The 17,282-nt window shown below is 37.3% G+C and overlaps 1 protein-coding gene across 1 annotated transcript in view; it reads left to right on the forward strand.

Annotated features, from left to right (window-relative positions):
• Nucleotides 1-17,282, forward strand: part of LOC134748834 (ejaculatory bulb-specific protein 3) — a 28,706-nt gene that overhangs the window by 396 nt on the left and 11,028 nt on the right. The window lies entirely within an intron of this gene.

The raw sequence follows: 17,282 nt of genomic DNA on the forward strand, positions 1-17,282 counted from the left end.
ATTGGTGGTGTGTTTCATTTGCAATAATATTTTGCAAACCGGAATGCGTAATACTAATAGTAATGACACAATCATATTCATTGAACCATAATATTGTGTTACCTATATATTTTTGCGCGCGTCGGCATCGTTGTGCGTGCAAGATATAATTACAAGTGATAATGACTTTTAATATCAAATAGCATGTGTTCGTTAAGTATATAGTTTTTTTAAGCTCGATTTTTTCCAAGGCACAGGCTTAAAATTCCAAATAAATCATACCAAATCAAAGTAAAATTAACACGGCTCCTTCAGGGCAATATTGGATACAATTTTAAAAATGGAGGTACATCGTTTTTCAAAATATATAGATAGGTAAATTTAACTGTCTTGCAGATTGGCAGAATAAGTAAATGTAAAATAGGGTTTATTTCGCCAGAATAAATGTTTTTATTAAATTGTTCTTCAATGTTGTGTCTAGTCAAAAAGATTAGGAAATTTAAGGAAAATTATGATTAAAGAGTTTCCAAGTTCAAAGACATGGGACAGAAAATCTATCCACGGTCTCTACATTTTAATCAGATGTTTAGCAAAGCCGGCTAATAAGACAAAGGTAAGTAATCTCATTTGTTTTCTAAACCATGTTAAGTAAAGGACACACTTAGCACACCGATAGCAAAGATAGATATAACTCCGTAATAGATGGATACAGTCTAAGGAAAAAACGTGCCTCGAAAATCAAGAAAATTTGATTCTCGTTCAGAGGGCGCTACTAGCTTTGGCCTACTGTCGTATAGATGGCGTTGACGGTTTCGTTTGTTATTTAACAATTTTAACGCATATCAGTGAAAGAACATGGGTCAAAATCATAAAAATAATTAATGCAAATAAAAAAAATCATTTATCCATATTTAAATACATTTTATCGTATTTTTATAAATCTTCATTTTTAGTTTTAAAGTGTGTCGACAGATGGCAGTGAATTTACTGGGGTTACAAAATTTACTATGACAGTACCGCTCTAGTATAAGTTACTCTATGCCGATAGTGTCCAACGTGTTCCACTTTAGCTTAGTGAACCGGATCGGTAACAGCAGTAAAGTGTTATTTAATATTTGGGATTGTTTCCGACTGTTGACGCAACACCATCGGCAATAGACCGGCGTCCGTAACGCACCAATCACTAATCGCGATAACCTCGTTCACGTAATCCCATATAACAGCTTAGACCCCTTATTAATGGAAGCTTACACGATCACTAGTAAATATTATAATTAAAAAATAATTAACTGCACAATCCGCAGAATCTTTGTCCGATTTGGTCCGATGTATATTTTATTTATTATTTATATCTCCTTGGATATCACGGGCCTATGCATCCCGGTCTTTTGATAGGCTTGCGTGGGGATATAGATCCAACACGTAGAGGCCCCTTAGAGAGCTTTAATGTCATGTAGAACGCCTGCTGGAACCCGTTCACAGGCGCAACAATAGACACCCATGAACCGGTCGCAGCAGGCTTTGGGACTTGTGACTGGTCGTATCCAAATAGCTCAGTATTAAGCTCATTTTTCATTACAAAAAACATAGAAGATGGGAAAATATACCTTTGTAAAACTGAAATCCTCTTCAGTCGCACATTTCGTTCATAATTCCACTAAGTATTCTGACAGATGAAACTTAAAGCACTTAATTCCATGTTTTATTATTTAACACTAGTGTTCTCGTTAAATTGATCCGTATTTTAACTTAGAAATAAACAAAAAGGTTCAATAACAAATTGCAGCGCGCTGACAATGACACGGAGACTGACAGCTTGACAGGATGTCGAACTGACGTTTAGGTGCTCCTGGTACAATATGACATGCAATAACGTTTTTGATACTACATTCTGATCGTAAAATTTACGTGTAAAAGATAGTTAAATCTTAATTTCCGGAAGTTGTTTTAAACATATTTGTTATTAATAAACGTAAAACACGTTGAAGTGAGTGAAGAATTCGGAAATAAACTAAAAATATCATAAAGTAAAATAATATATCAGATTCATACGTAATGGATTTCAGAACGCACCTTCTTTTATAATTTGTTTGGGCTCCTCAAACTGAACTGCTATCTATGTGTGCGTGAAATGTGGATGTCGTTGTAAATGTCTCTGTCCTTCTAAAACATCGCGTGCGTGAAAGGGATAGATATCGGGGAAATCGACATTTAGTGATTGTAAGCGTTAAGATATGGGCCGTAAGGATTAGTAATCACAATTGGACATATGACCTTCTTCTTGAGTCGAGCGCCGTTATGTGCCATGGGGCGAACGACCTCCTTCTCAATTCTGGTATCCTGGTACTTTTGGATAATGTTTGTCTTAATAAGTCGCCTGTCGCTTGTCGCCGGTCGCCTGTCGCCGGTCGCCTGTCGCTTGTCGTCGGTCGCCTGTCGCTGGTCGCCTGTCTCTTGTCGCCTGTCTCTTGTCGCCTGTCGCCTGTCTCTTGTCGCCTGTCGCCTGTCTCTTGTCGCCGGTCGCCTGTCGCTGGTCGCCTGTCGCTGGTCGCCTGTCGCCTGTCGCTTGTCGTCGGTCGCCTGTCGCTGGTCGCCTGTCGCTTGTCTCTTGTCGCCTGTCGCCGGTCGCCTGTCGCTTGTCGTCAGTATCCTATTGTTATGTCGCCGGTCGTTTGTCGCCAGTCGCCGGTCGCTTGTCGCTTGTCGCCGGTCGCTGGTCGCTTGTCGTCAGTATCCTATTGTTATGTCGCCGGTCGCTTGTCGCCGGTCGCTTGTCGCTGGTCGCTGGTCTCCTGTCGCCGGTCGCTGGTCGCTTGTCGTCAATATCCTATTGTTATGTCGCCAGTCGTCGGTCGCTTGTCGTCAGTCGCCGGTCGCTGGTCGCTTGTCGCCTGTCGCCTGTCGCAAGTCGCCTGTCGCTACTAAAAGGTATAAAAGGCCGGAGCGGGCACGGGGGGATTCATTCATTCTTCAACCATCGGACTAGTCGTGACTCTGGCTTTTGGGCGTAATTTTCGTACTGGTAAGCGAAGTTTCTCTGCTACTTTTTCTGTGTTTGTTTTTACTTGGAATTATCTTGGTAAATTTAAACTTAGAATTTGTGTCTGCGTTTGGTTTTACGGGGACAATATCGTCGTAACGCTGAACCTAGACTATTGTGGAGATTCTTTGCTGCTATGTATGGGTTTTATTTTATTGTAAAGTTTTCGATACTGAATTATTCCGAGTGCCGCCACGTTATGCAGGGACAATATCGTTGCATAGCAAGGACTTGGAATTGGTCTGTGTTTGGTTTTACGGGGACAATATCGTCGTAACGCTAAACTAGGACCATAGTGGAGATTCTTTACTGATGTGTTGTGTGTAGTGTTGAGTGCCGTGAAGTGAAATTTTCTACACTGTATTGTTCTAAGTGCCGCCACGTTATGCAGGGACAATATCGTTGCATAGCAGGTACTTGAAATTGTGTCTAGGTTTAATTTTGCGAGAAGTAATTTTCGTAATGTTAAGCTTGGATAATGGTGCCTAAGGGAATTTCACTTCTTTATTTAGTTTGTTTGTTTTGTGAGAAATTTATACTAGTAAAATTACTCTTAGTTATTTTAGTGTTTTTTCTATGGGGTATTTTGCTATTTTTGAAGCCAGATCATTGCTTGGACTGACAGTTTGTCCAACTAAACATTCATCACGCCTGGCGGTGTTAAAGGTGATGGGTGGTTAGGAGTCTTTTAGTTCCAGGCTTGAGAGGGCCTGGCATCTCTTCTTTACCAACATAAGAGATGAACTATCTCCCAGGTCTCAAAGCCCAGCTGTTAGATGGAAGTGAGGGCATCACGTGCGTGCCATTCGGAGTAATCTGAGCTCACTAAAGTCGGCAGTAATTGGGATCTGGTCCCCTATTAAATATATTTATATATTTCGGTGCTCTGGCGCATGCTAGTGCTGATTGCGGGGAAGGATTCTGTCGTGATTATTATTATATACTTAGTCTTAGTTGCGGCAGGACTTCTCATGTGGTTGGTGCTGGTGTGTGCAAAGGGTGCCGATCCACTGATAGACACGGAATAGGGCGACTTACTTCCTACTTCTTTTAGCCCGCGGGCGTAGGAGGGGGAGTCAAATACACGGACCATTAGTTTTGCTAATCTCGGTTTGGTCTACCGAACTTTCCAGCTTCTAGTAGGGATACACTTGTGTATATTCCAAGGCACTAGGTCAATGGTAAGTGCGATCTGTGCTTTGGGTGTACATAGAGTAGGGCCAGAGGGTAGGATTATAAATAGGGTAGAGTCATACACTATTTGTCTGTAGGTATTTGTGTGTAGGGTCTCTTTTATGCTTGGTCTAAGAATCTGATATGGTTGATATAACTTCTTCTTTTAAAGACTTAAAAATATGGCTTCATTAACCTAAAATATGTGTATTTAAAAGGTAAAGGATTCTTTTGCCTAAATCTTTCAAACTTTTAATTTATCTGGGGAAAATAAATAGAATTCCTATGAAATCTTTATTTTTATCTATTAAATTTCTGGTTTTTGGAGTAAAGACGAGGTACTGAGTTTTGCAATCAGGTTTCTAAGGTATTTCCAAATAAATTCTTAAAATATCAAGCTGGTTTTAGGCATACAGATCGTTCTGGGATAGAAGAATGATTTGTTTTAGGGACCCCTTGGCAGGCAAGAGCAGTCCAATGGGAATTTGAGTGGAATAATGCTCAACTTGATATTTCTGTCTCATAAAATATAGTAAATAATCTTAGTACTTCGTTTGTGCGTCTAAAGACTAGAAATACAGTCTATTCTTTCAGTTTTGGGGATTGGGGAAAAGGGATCAGTATCCCTAGCTTTTGAACATAAAAAAGAAGTAATTTTGATTGACTGATGATACTTGGCGCTTCTTTCATCAGATCATCTAGGAATGCTTAGGTTGCGAAGCGTTGGTCTTAGCCCGTCTGGCTACAATGTTAGGATAGGTGACCCGAATGATGTTTTAAAACGGGATAAGGCCTTCTGACCCGCATCGAGCATGCGAAGCAGTACGTGTGAACTCACACATCGTTTAGAAGGTGATAGTATAATTATAACTTTTCCTAAAAAGCTAGGGTGTAAATGGGCTTATCCTGGGAGTGCTGCTTCGTATGTTATCCCGAAGGCTTAATAGGCGTAGCGGGACTTCACCAAAAACATTTTTAAACTCATTTTTCCAATAACATTTTTAACCTCATATTAACCATATATGCTGCAATTACCTAAATAATGTCATATGTAGTAAGCCTTTAACAGCATTTACATTACACAAATAGATTTAACAAAATTGTAATATTAATTTCATCACTACGCTCGGAATACTATTTTAGAATGCTTCGCTACGCTCAGTTTTCAATTATGGAATCATTTGCTTCGTTCAAGATTCGATGTGCGGCCTCACCGTAAATATGTCAATTTCCTCCCAAGCTACACAAACTACTATTTCTACTACTGTAACTATTAAAATATTCTTTGAATTATTCTTTAGTTTCATAATAATATATCTTCAGTACCATAAATATTTATTTCTTAAAATATAGGTAATAATAGAATAATACCGGAGTCCAAAATTTAGTCGATACTCATTAAAGAATCTAGGGTTTCACGGTACACTTCGAGGGGTTCTAACTACTATCTAGACGATCACATGGCCAAATTTTAGGGGTAAATTCTTAAGAGGTGGTTAGCATAAGATTTAGCATAAGAGTAGCTTAATAGTAATAGTTAGGGTGGGTGACATTTTGGTGCCGTGACCAGGATTTAATTTACCTGGGTTACTATGGGTTTTCAAAATATAGCTATGCAAAAGTAGCCTTTGGCTACATTTTGTTGGCGTGAAATGGAATGGGTGCATTTAATTTTGGACTCTGTTATTATTGTAGATTTAAATAAGTCTTGAAACATTGTTTATTATTCAATAGTTGCTATTTTTGTCGTGGTTTTGAATAAAAGTCATGAAACAAATATTTTATTATTAGCAAGTTTCCATGTACACATAGAAATAAAATAAAAATCCCTGAATTACTGATTCATAAAAATAAACTAGTTCTACTATTTTCATTTCTTTTCCAGCCGTAGGGTGGGGATTCCTTTTCATATTCATGAGCTAGGATGTGTGTCATGGAATCAATTGTAGATTCATTTTCTTGCGTTCTTGATGTCTGAAAAACAAAATAGCATAATTAAAGCTCATTTATTATAATTTTAGCATCTAAAATGGTTATTTTAAGCAAAAGCTTTCACTTATTTCCCGCGCGTCATAGATTCGTTAAGAATTTAGCTCCTTCGCAGGTACCAATAATAACAATGAAATAAATAAGTAAATATTTTGGAACAGCTTCACATATCAATCTAACCTCAGTGTAAGCAAACGCGGACGGTCTATAGTGTTGGAGGGTCTGCCATCTAGTGGCCTGAATCGGAAACATAAATATGCACATTGACAAAGAAAGTGCTACCATCTACCGTTCTCGTACGTTTTCTTTAGTATAGTGGGTGCCGCCACCTTGTGGGTTACATCGGAAGCATAAGCTTCACATTTACATTTCGTACCAAAAATCTGACTGCTTATGTGCTGCCCCCTATATAATTGCATTGCCCTCTAGTTCATGCACGCTCCCTATACTAGGCGGCGTAGTGCATACCTATATCGATAAAGTACATACATAAATAAATAAATAATATTCAAGACTTGGGAGCACATATTTGTGGTAAAATACACGTAGGTGCATGCCTCTGTCAGGCTACATTTATAGACAGGATCGCTACCGTTTGAGCTAGGAGACCGTTGCCAATAGTCTAGAAATAAGCTTACCTAAGATAACCTAGGCTAAGATAACTACTTGTGTAAGAAGTAGGTATGCTTTAGTTGAAAAATTAAGGGGGCGTGTAATGGTTCACTTACACGCAAAAATACTAAGGAAGAGGGGGCGTATTCTGTAACTTTCTTATTCTCCTATTTTGAATGTCGACAACGCGTTTGCAACCCTTTTGGTTTTGCGGTGCGACGGTTATCACTTACATTCTCAAGTAGCCCGGCTGTTCTTTGCCTTCTATATTGGGAAAAAGGTAGCTATTCACAATTTATCACTTGAGCGTAGCTCTAAGGGACAATCACATATGATGTTAGAACTAAGTTCACGTTGATTGGTATATGTAGACATCATACATTTGCTACTGTAGAATAAACGTGTATCTATGGATGTATGAACAAGGATTTGAGTGGGTACGCCTGACAAGCAGTTATCTACCGCACATGTTAGGAAATTTAGTCTAAAATATCAAGTAATAGTACATCATACAATTATTTTTAGAAATTTAGTGGGACATACACATATGTATGGACATTTATCTATATACTCTTTAGTACGGAACCCTAAAAGTCTCAATATTTACCAGGAATAGCGTTGAAATGTGTATAGATTACTGTTATAGTCATTACAATTATCTATTGGGCATCTGTGAGCTGCTATGTTCCCGCTCAAATAATTTCATGAAAATCGATTAATATATGTAACGCACTAAGGTATCTGGACGAACGGTGTGCATACATAAGCATAAGTTGTAGTATGTGTATTATCATAGGATGACTTAGGATTACAGTATTGTCCTGTTGACGGTATTTTTCAATCGTGTTCTGATTACAGTAAAATAATAATAAATAGTTGTTTAAGCTAGCATTCTAAGTACCTAACATGGAGAAAGAACATTAGGCTCATTTTTCTGTAGTATGCAGTGTAGACGGCAGCTATCGTTACAGCAAAATTCTTGATATACGGCCATAGAACTGGAGTATTGAAGTATCAGTAGCCCTTTGTAGCCTGAAATAAAATATACAAATGTTAGCAATCTCAGTTAATGAAGAGTAAAAATAAGTAGCCTTAGTCAGTTTTAGCTGGGCAAAACAACAATATTTTTCTTCAGACATCCATTCGCGGGGGCGCGTCATTACTTTTAAGTCTTGTGAAGTGTATTGAAATATGAGGCTACTTCAACAAAACCAGTCTGCATTTAGTCGGGTACACAGTCGCATGTACTCTCCCAAATTTCGGCAATGTTGTGATAACTTAATAAAAATATATACAAATACATCCTTGGGAAATTTTATAGGCAGTGCTTAAATTTTTCAAAATCCAAAAAAGTTTGAGAATGTTTGCCTTACAGGACTCATTTCCAGGGTTAGGTCATAGATAAGCTAGATTAAGTGTATACTAAGTATAGCTAACTCTGTCTAGCATAAGGTATGCTAGGCTAAATAACAGTTTTCATCTTTCTGCTTTTTCACCGGGAAGTCACAGTTCAGAGTTTTGAAATATTAATTTCAGACTTAAGTCATGAGTTTTTTTTTTAAGCCTATAATAATAAGTTTTGTATTTATATAATGAGATAAGATACCTTTCATAAGAAGAAGCAGTCGGTAGATGTACATTGAAGTCAACTGAATAAACGACGCTGTGGCTCAGACAGTCCTCCGAGAAACACTGAAATTAAAAATGTTAAAAGTTAGTTCAAGTAGGCTGTATTTATTAGTCTAATTAAGTGTCAATTATTCATTAGAGGTAGGGTATTCGCAGTAAGTAAGGAAAGTAAGAATAAACAGTTCAGATTATTATTTTTTGAACAAAGGAAAAACTTAGTTTTTTTTATTTTCTAAGTAGAACTTGGTCTAAAAATTGTGTTCTGAGTGGCATAGTAATTAGTTACACTCGTACTTACTAGGGAACTGTCAAAACATCCAGAAGAACCCATGAAAGCAGCAATGAAAATTTTCTTCACTCGACTTGAAATACCACGGTCGGCCGGCAACTAGGTTGTTTGCTGAAAAATTCGGCATATATTGGTAAATTTATTGCAATAGAGGAATAGTTATTACCAGTTAAATAAATGAGTACATAGTTAACATTAAAATGATATTTAGTGTCCACTCCGGAAAAATTAAGGCGCTCACTCCAAATGGTTAAGTCGCTCAGTCTAAAATGATTAATGCATAGGCAAGTAGAAATAAATTGTGGCAACAGATAGTATAGTTTAAGAATGTGTTTCTGAAAATTGCTTCCAATATTTAATTAATTCAGCAGGGAAAAAGAATACATGTCAGTAAGTGAGCAAGTATGTAATATTGATTAAGAACCTTCTTGAATGATAGATGGTTTGTGCTGACAGAAGGGTCTTAGGTCTACATACTTCAAGTTGTTAAACAACAGCGGGTTCCTTGTTAAGAGGAAATACATATTCATTACTAGCAACCTGCCTCGACTTCGCAAGGGTTACGCGAGACCTCAACTAGTTATATGCCTAAACCTTTTTCAAAAATTACTCTACTCGTAGGCAAAAACCACATTAAAATCCGTACATTAAATTTTAGAGTTTGTTGCGAACATACATACACACAGACAGACACAGCGGGGACTCTGTTTTATAGTGTAGTGATAAATTGCCATTAACTGGCCAAGCAAAGCCTGTTTATTTTTAGCCCACGTTATCATACAATTATGATTTTTATAATATATTGCACTTTCAAGTTCGAAAAGCCTTATTTCCACTACTACTTACTTACTTCCATTTTGTTAGACGTTTGAAATATATTTGTCCAATTTCGCGAAAACGTTATGAAACCCTAGAAGAATATTTTTTGTTTTAAAATTCTGTCATTAAATTTAGTTAAGCAATGTATTTTTGCCTTAGTAATCTGATAAAAGTAATCTTATGAAGAAAAAAAAAACTACAATAAAAACAGGATCCGAAATATGGCGGATTGGTGGCAGCGAAAGTATACCATAGACAAAAAAATAATAATAATTTAAAGCTAGAAAAGGAAAGAGGAACGTTGCATCTTACTCTCGAAGTAGTTTATGGTTTAAGATTATTAGATCAATTATTGACTTTTTCACATTGTATAAAAGCGTTTTTACCATTCAAATGTTTTACATAAAAATTAAAAACCTTAGATGATATAATATTAGCGTTTTTGTTCATTTTAATCTTAATTTACTAGCGCCATCTATAGGGTCCTATATCTAAGTCAGCTTCACGAGCTATAGACAAGTTAATTTCGAAATCATTCTTAGAATCCGACCAATTTGAGTGGGTCCTGTTTGGTGTATTGTCAGGAGTGTCGGAACGTGTTTTTAATTTCGTCGCATAGCGTATGCATGCGTGTTGCTGGTTGTAGGAAATGTATGTGTGTGTGTGGTCATAGAGAATGACGTTTATGCAAAAAGATGAGTTCGCACGATCAATTTCATTTAGTATCGATAATAAATAAATAAATAAATTGCCATTTTCATTTATGCAGTGAAAAATAGTTTTCCATTGTTGATAAATTTTACCAAATTATAAAATTTTGAAAATAGAGCCAGCTAGATATCGTACTTTAGACGGTTTTTGAATTGCAATGATCGAATTAATTTGTAGATGACGGTTTCTTTTATTATTGTTATTCCATATTTTAAGGTTGATTATTAATATTCATCGATTGCTATAAAATATCATTCATTTTAATATGTAATTGTTTTAATATAGTTTGTCAAAGGACTGTCTCATTTCAAGCGTAGACAGAGAGAGAGTCATACTGTCTTTGTCTGGCACCTAAAAGAGAAGGATGAGTATAGACAATGTAGATTTTCGGATCGGGAAACGACAGCCATTAATACGTCATCTGACGGAGAATAGTGATATTATTAAGCCCGGTTTACATTCCTGTGCGAACCATAAGTCGAACCACGAGACGCGAATGTAAATCTAGTATTATAGTGTGTAAGTAACGTAAGTAAATGACATTCGTTAATGGTGTTGCCACTTGTCATTGACGGGTTATAGTTGACGTTATTCGTATATTTTGCTAAATATAAGAAAAATAAAGAAAATCAATTCTAAAAATCGATAAAGTAAAATACAATTCAACGGCAAGCGCGGGGTTCAAGTTTTTTTTTAAGGTCCCTCCACACTCATTCGCGACGCATAGTTTGGAGCGCGGTTATGGAAGACAGCTTTTTACGCATACATTTTCGAGATTACCGCCGTTTTTACTGACGAACGTGACTATCAAGTTATAGTTTCGAATTTAAAAGAGAAATTACGACTGAAACGTTTGTTGACAGTTGAATGAGACCCGTATGCCCGTGAGCATCGCGTTAATGGTTCTAGTTTTTTTTAAGTCAGTTTAATCGTAAAGATTTAACTTAGTGGGTTTTAGTTATTAAAAGCCTTTGTGAAACAAATGAAGAACACTGACAAGTTTAGTTTAGCCGCATATAAACAAAGTAGGCCATGAAATCAGGGTAAATCAGTTATGATCAGTTATGTCGGTCTTGTAAACAAGACAACTTTGTTTTGAACAAGAAATATGGTATTAGGTGTCAGGGTGAAATAAATAGTGTTTTTAGACAAATACGAATGCAGGACCTAACTCGGACAAGGTTTATAAATTAGCGGAAATGCGTATTTGAGTGAAAATAGTTATTTATGTGCGCGAGTATCATTGTTTTATTTTTCATTTGCGAAAGTGAAATACGTAGTGTACGTGTTGTGTATTTTGTAAGTCAGAAAGCACGAAAACATGTGCATCAGTTAAGTGTAACATGTGTAATAGAGTGAGGAATGTACATAGGTGAGTACGAATATTTTGACGAACTCGGAGAAACATTTCGGAATTTTAATATACAGACTTGTTGGGTTTTCTATCTACGTAAATATTAATTAGTAGTGCTTTTCAAAAAAAAATCCGTAATAATTTGTTTGCAGTGTATATGTATATTTGCGTTCGGTTTTGGGTTTTCTTAAGAAAAATAAAAATCTTTGAGTTAGTTATCATCTTATTAAGTGCTTTACGCACACTTGAAAAATAAAAGAAATCCAGTGTGTGAAAGCCATTGCTAAATTTGTCTGGTTTGTTAACGCCTTAATAGCCTAACGGTCTCTAGGGTAGACTAATCTACGGGATATAAATGCTTATGATCCAAGTTCGTATCTCGCGTAGTGAATAAGTTTCAACTATTATGTATTTTCTGTGAACTGGGTTAATTTTTATTAGACAAATGTTGCAATTTTTTACTTTGCTTTGGATCATTTTAGGGCTTCATTTCTAATCAAGTTGTTTTAGTTCCATAGTCTGTTTTCTTTCAAAATTCTTTAAATCTTACTTGTACCAGTTATTATGGTTATGCACTTGTGCAGTGTTATAAAACAAAGTTAGTAGGTTAAGTACTTGGTTCCTAGGATACCTAAAAGTCTAAAAGTGTTATGATTCAAGTCTAGTGTGGTTTATTGTGAGTGTGAATTATAGTGTAAGAAAATAGTGGTTACATGTTTTCAAGAGTACAATACAATACTCTAGTGTAGTGGGAAAGGTGAATATTTGTGCGGTCAATTTGTAAAACAAGAGACATCCTGGCCGGTCTTCAAGACGCTCGTGTAACCAAGCAAAGACAACCACTGTTTTCCTGTTGCCACCGTCATAAAGACTGCAGAGAATTTTCAAGACAAACTACGGGATAAAGACACCAACCAAGAAGAGGATGAACAGTTTTGAACGTTCAATAGAAAATTTATATTTGTAACTTACATTTTTATTTTTTATTCTACTGTTTTAATATGAGGTAGCTAAAATCAAATAAAAAAAATAGGAAATGTTTTATGTTATAGATTTTGAAACCTAATTTGATATGAAGGGAAATCATTGTTGTATGTTTGGGGTTGTGGTGTGAATGCTGTGGGGGTTGTTAGTGATCATTAGTGGAAATTAAAATAAACATGTTTTGCAGCATATATGGTAGGCTTCTAAAATTTATGATTCGTCACTATTATCATCATTAACATTATAAATGTCATACGGGTTTTTATTCAAGAGTATCGTTGAATTATTTTGATTGGTCAATGGACTAATCATATAAAGACAATGTAGTACAAATACAAGTAGTCATTATACATATTTTGTTTCTACATTATATGAAATTCATTCCGGGGTTTTAGTACAGTTTTGTTTTAAATAAGTGACTTAGGTAGGTTCATTAAACCAAAATTGCCCAGTATTAAGGTGATGAGACCGGAGTTGTATGACAATTAGCTAATATATGATTATTGCGTGAAATTTTTTTGGTTCTTTGTAGAGCGCCCTTGTTGTAAGTGGAATAAATTGAGTTACTCGGGATTATATTTTCATGTACAGTTGGCAGTATTTTCCGTTTGTTCTTTTCCTCGATTCTTCATGATTGAGGGCCGCAACCATCTGAGGTCGTCATTTAGTTCATCCAAAAACCTTTCACTTTGCACTATGCCTAGGCGTTTGTGCAGATCCTTTTTCCACTATCCTTATACATTTTCGGTTAGCACTTGCATATATTATATGCAAGGTGGGTCGTTTTCTCTGCAACTAATTGTACTTCTCCAACGCCGATTTACTGCATAATGGTGTGACAATATTGAGTTTGAACGACATTGTTAGGCAAAAGACAGGGGCAAACGGGTCATGAGGTGTCATCTCCGATGAAGCTTTCAATTGAAAGTCAAAGCAAAATCTAGTGAATCGTGAAAATAAGTTAAATAAGTGCATTTTTTTTTTCGCGTTAGTCAATTAACTTTAATAATTGCTCAAATTTTTTTTTATAAATAGTAATTAATAAGTAAAGATAGTACCTAATAAAAATTATTTAAGGGTAGGCTCGGGATGAATGCCACAATTTTTTTTAAACATCTAGAACTAGAAATAATGAATTAGTATTGGATCAGGCCAGGACAGGTGTATTTGTTTAAAATAATTATTCAAGTTTTAATAATAAATTTTTTTTTGTTGATTACTTGTTGGGGCGTTGGCTGTCTGTAATCGATCGAGTGAAAGAGCGAATGAGGAAGGAAAATTATGATTTGAGTGTTTATGCTTAATGTTATGAGTGTGAGGATTTGTATGTGAGATGATGAAAGTCAATGTAGATGAATGTATTTGTGTATTGGAAAGAATGGATTGATACAGATAGACAAAAGCTTAAGGGTAATCAAGATAAACTAGATTTGTCGGCATTTGCAAGGGGAACAAAACGGGGGGGAAAATGGGACATCTGGCTGGAAAAATCTTATCAGTAGGTTAAAGTCCATTGGACTAGACCCATTTAGAGGGTAGATTTTTGTAGCCAGAACTACACAAGGTAATAAGCCCAATACGAAACTCTACACACCTTGGCTTGGATGGGATATATCCGACATTCGACATATTTTGATGGGCCGTGAGCGTCTAGAAAGGGCGAGGCTCTTTTCAAGAGGTTAATGAAGTACAATTATATGTTTTCATGGAAGTGAGGTATATTATTGAGCAAATAATTTTATTGTTATTTATTTTGATTAAGCGATGCTTTAGTTTAGACGAAAATATTTTATCATACCATAATGGGGTATTTATTTGTGTCAAATTTAAGTTTGTTTTATAAAAAAAAAAAACACCCAAACAAACTTAAGTCGGTATATTTTATTCAAGTACAAGACATGCGCCAAAAAACGTGACTGGAGGTGATAGGGTAATGAAATTTGGTTTGAATTTCTGGCGATGAGGCTTGAAGGCTTCGTACTTATAAAAATTAAAGGTCTCTTCGTTTTGCATGGAAAGTCTTTGCTGTTTCATTAGATGCTCTTCTACGGAGGGGTACGGCGCATAGAGGGAAGGAATACTCGCCGCTGCCGGGATGAACTGGCAAGGACGGGTTATTAGAACCTACCGGACTCACAACCTGGTATTTCTGGCGGAGCGAAGTTTCTGGGGAAAGAGTCATCATTATTCATTGACAGAGTTCTAATGAACTGATTTCAGGGCTGAGTCACTAGCGGTCACTTAGTATTGGAATACACACTACACGTTTAGAAAAGGGGGGAAATTTCCGACTAATCTAGAGTAGATTGAAGTTTTTTATAAATTACTGTAATAATTTCTAATAAACTTAAATCGGGGGCGGCTGTGACTGGTCGTATCCAAATAGCTCAGTATTAAGCTCATTTTTCATTACAAAAAACATAGAAGATGGGAAAATATACCTTTGTAAAACTGAAATCCTCTTCAGTCGCACATTTCGTTCATAATTCCACTAAGTATTCTGACAGATGAAACTTAAAGCACTTAATTCCATGTTTTATTATTTAACACTAGTGTTCTCGTTAAATTGATCCGTATTTTAACTTAGAAATAAACAAAAAGGTTCAATAACAAATTGCAGCGCGCTGACAATGACACGGAGACTGACAGCTTGACAGGATGTCGAACTGACGTTTAGGTGCTCCTGGTACAATATGACATGCAATAACGTTTTTGATACTACATTCTGATCGTAAAATTTACGTGTAAAAGATAGTTAAATCTTAATTTCCGGAAGTTGTTTTAAACATATTTGTTATTAATAAACGTAAAACACGTTGAAGTGAGTGAAGAATTCGGAAATAAACTAAAAATATCATAAAGTAAAATAATATATCAGATTCATACGTAATGGATTTCAGAACGCACCTTCTTTTATAATTTGTTTGGGCTCCTCAAACTGAACTGCTATCTATGTGTGCGTGAAATGTGGATGTCGTTGTAAATGTCTCTGTCCTTCTAAAACATCGCGTGCGTGAAAGGGATAGATATCGGGGAAATCGACATTTAGTGATTGTAAGCGTTAAGATATGGGCCGTAAGGATTAGTAATCACAATTGGACATATGACCTTCTTCTTGAGTCGAGCGCCGTTATGTGCCATGGGGCGAACGACCTCCTTCTCAATTCTGGTATCCTGGTACTTTTGGATAATGTTTGTCTTAATAAGTCGCCTGTCGCTTGTCGCCGGTCGCCTGTCGCCGGTCGCCTGTCGCTTGTCGTCGGTCGCCTGTCGCTGGTCGCCTGTCTCTTGTCGCCTGTCTCTTGTCGCCTGTCGCCTGTCTCTTGTCGCCTGTCGCCTGTCTCTTGTCGCCGGTCGCCTGTCGCTGGTCGCCTGTCGCTGGTCGCCTGTCGCCTGTCGCTTGTCGTCGGTCGCCTGTCGCTGGTCGCCTGTCGCTTGTCTCTTGTCGCCTGTCGCCGGTCGCCTGTCGCTTGTCGTCAGTATCCTATTGTTATGTCGCCGGTCGTTTGTCGCCAGTCGCCGGTCGCTTGTCGCTTGTCGCCGGTCGCTGGTCGCTTGTCGTCAGTATCCTATTGTTATGTCGCCGGTCGCTTGTCGCCGGTCGCTTGTCGCTGGTCGCTGGTCTCCTGTCGCCGGTCGCTGGTCGCTTGTCGTCAATATCCTATTGTTATGTCGCCAGTCGTCGGTCGCTTGTCGTCAGTCGCCGGTCGCTGGTCGCTTGTCGCCTGTCGCCTGTCGCAAGTCGCCTGTCGCTACTAAAAGGTATAAAAGGCCGGAGCGGGCACGGGGGGATTCATTCATTCTTCAACCATCGGACTAGTCGTGACTCTGGCTTTTGGGCGTAATTTTCGTACTGGTAAGCGAAGTTTCTCTGCTACTTTTTCTGTGTTTGTTTTTACTTGGAATTATCTTGGTAAATTTAAACTTAGAATTTGTGTCTGCGTTTGGTTTTACGGGGACAATATCGTCGTAACGCTGAACCTAGACTATTGTGGAGATTCTTTGCTGCTATGTATGGGTTTTATTTTATTGTAAAGTTTTCGATACTGAATTATTCCGAGTGCCGCCACGTTATGCAGGGACAATATCGTTGCATAGCAAGGACTTGGAATTGGTCTGTGTTTGGTTTTACGGGGACAATATCGTCGTAACGCTAAACTAGGACCATAGTGGAGATTCTTTACTGATGTGTTGTGTGTAGTGTTGAGTGCCGTGAAGTGAAATTTTCTACACTGTATTGTTCTAAGTGCCGCCACGTTATGCAGGGACAATATCGTTGCATAGCAGGTACTTGAAATTGTGTCTAGGTTTAATTTTGCGAGAAGTAATTTTCGTAATGTTAAGCTTGGATAATGGTGCCTAAGGGAATTTCACTTCTTTATTTAGTTTGTTTGTTTTGTGAGAAATTTATACTAGTAAAATTACTCTTAGTTATTTTAGTGTTTTTTCTATGGGGTATTTTGCTATTTTTGAAGCCAGATCATTGCTTGGACTGACAGTTTGTCCAACTAAACATTCATCACGCCTGGCGGTGTTAAAGGTGATGGGTGGTTAGGAGTCTTTTAGTTCCAGGCTTGAGAGGGCCTGGCATCTCTTCTTTACCAACATAAGAGATGAACTATCTCCCAGGTCTCAAAGCCCAGCTGTTAGATGGAAGTGAGGGCATCACGTGCGTGCCATTCGGAGTAATCTGAGCTCACTAA

This window comes from Cydia strobilella, chromosome 17 (genome assembly GCF_947568885.1).
Source record: "Cydia strobilella chromosome 17, ilCydStro3.1, whole genome shotgun sequence".
NCBI classification, from domain to species: domain Eukaryota; kingdom Metazoa; phylum Arthropoda; class Insecta; order Lepidoptera; family Tortricidae; genus Cydia; species Cydia strobilella.